The sequence below is a fragment of the Echinops telfairi genome, unplaced genomic scaffold, assembly GCF_000313985.2.
Source record: "Echinops telfairi isolate 266 unplaced genomic scaffold, ASM31398v2 ScPeMD7_7475;HRSCAF=8513, whole genome shotgun sequence".
In the NCBI taxonomy this organism is placed as follows: Eukaryota; Metazoa; Chordata; class Mammalia; order Afrosoricida; family Tenrecidae; genus Echinops; species Echinops telfairi.
Genome location: NW_022111379.1, coordinates 28905699 through 28907420, shown reverse-complemented (window position 1 = coordinate 28907420; position 1722 = coordinate 28905699). Strand labels below are relative to the sequence as shown.

Here is a 1722-nt window from a genome sequence, read left to right as displayed (position 1 = left end):
TGAGCCATTTATCCCTCTGTCCTTCAATTAACCCCACATGTGTTTATCAGCCAGGTGGGCACAATAAACTAACTACCTCACCAAGTGTTCAGAGGAGAACCTCTGTGGCAGCAGACCACCAGGACGTTCTCCAGGGCATGTCGGAGTGGCTTGGAACCACTAATTTTTTATTAGTATTGGAGTGCTTAACCATTTGCTTCTCCCCCTAGGAACAACTCTATCAATACAAATAATAAAGGTAAACTGCTCACTTTACACATTAACTGATACAACTATCCCACTGTGGAGCAGGGTGGATGTGCACTGTTAGATCCCATTTGGAAAAGGTAAAAATAGGACACAGGCAGTGGCCACTGGGAGGTAGAAGCTTTGATATTGGACAAAAACCTGTTCCCAGGATTTGCCTCCATTTAGTTCCTTGGAAGTATTGCCAGTTCATTGTGCCCTTGGTCCCTAGTGGTGCTCATGAAGTTCTCCCTTAGATATCGCCCTTTCATGGTCAGACTACACAGGGATAGTTCACTGAAGAGTTGAGCCGTTTACTAGCTGCCACCTTCTTCTAAAAGATTGGGACCCCAGGTGGTATAAGGCTCGAATAGTTACAGTCTCATGAGTTCTGTGGCACCACAGGACTCTCAAAAATGTAATGGTAATTTTAGCTATATGATCACAGGAGCAGCAGTTGTCAGTTGTCAAAGCTATTGCCAAGAGATATTTCTCTTTCATTTTAATTGTCTGCCTTCTTAGTCTACCAATTACCTGTGGAAGTACCACACCCACACACTCTAACCAAGAGCTTTTGGGTGCTGTAGTGATCTGCTCAGATATCTTAACAATGGGCACCTACCATCTTCTCATTTTAAAATGAAGATTTTCACTTTTTATTATGAATTGGGTGAAGGTTTATAGAAAAATACTTTCCGTTCAACAATTTATACACATTTTGTTTCATCTTATTGATGGCAATCCTCACAAGGCAACATTACTTATCCCACGTCCTCCCTGTGTTTTCCATTCCATACCTCCTTCTTTCCTAAATCTTCCTGGCTCCTGAGCTTTATCCTTGAACAAAGGGTGTCCTTTAGATCTCAAATGATTGATTATTCTAAGGAGTGCAAAACTCACTGTTTTTATTGCTAACCTAATTCCATTAACTCCAACATGCAGTGATCCTATGTACAACAGAATGATACACTGCGTGTGGCTGCCCCATCCTCACAATCAGTGTTCTACTTGAACCCCTTGTTCCAGCCACCATGTCAATCCATCTCATTGAAAGTCTTCCTCTTTTTTGCTGACATGTTCTTTACCAAGTCTGATAGTCAGGTTTTAAGTCAACTTGGGGGGGGGCCAAGATTCTCCCATGATATGATGTAACAGTGTGGTAAACCCAACGACAGCATCTTCTGGGAGGCAGATAAGAAGTTGTGAGAAAATAACTCAACCACTGCCTTCCAGTTGATGCTGACTCGTAGCGAACCTAATAGGACAGGCCCTATTGGTTTGCAGCCCAATGTGTAACCACTACATCGCTGGCACGCCTGTGTGGAAAACAGACCTTAATTTAGTCTCCAAAGCCCCTGGTGGTATAGAGCTTATGCATTGGCCTGTGATCTACAAGGTCGGCAGTTTGAAACCACCAGCAGCTTTGCCAGATCGATTTCCATAGTGGCTGTACATACTTACAGGTCCATCAGCAGTGGATGAGAGTTCCTGTCTCCC

At 43.4% G+C, this 1722-nt stretch overlaps 1 protein-coding gene across 1 annotated transcript in view; it reads left to right on the top strand.

Moving 5' to 3' along the window:
* The window catches only part of OCA2 (OCA2 melanosomal transmembrane protein), a 178919-nt gene that overhangs the window by 88523 nt on the left and 88674 nt on the right, over nucleotides 1-1722 (top strand). The gene's annotated exons all lie outside the window — the stretch shown is intronic.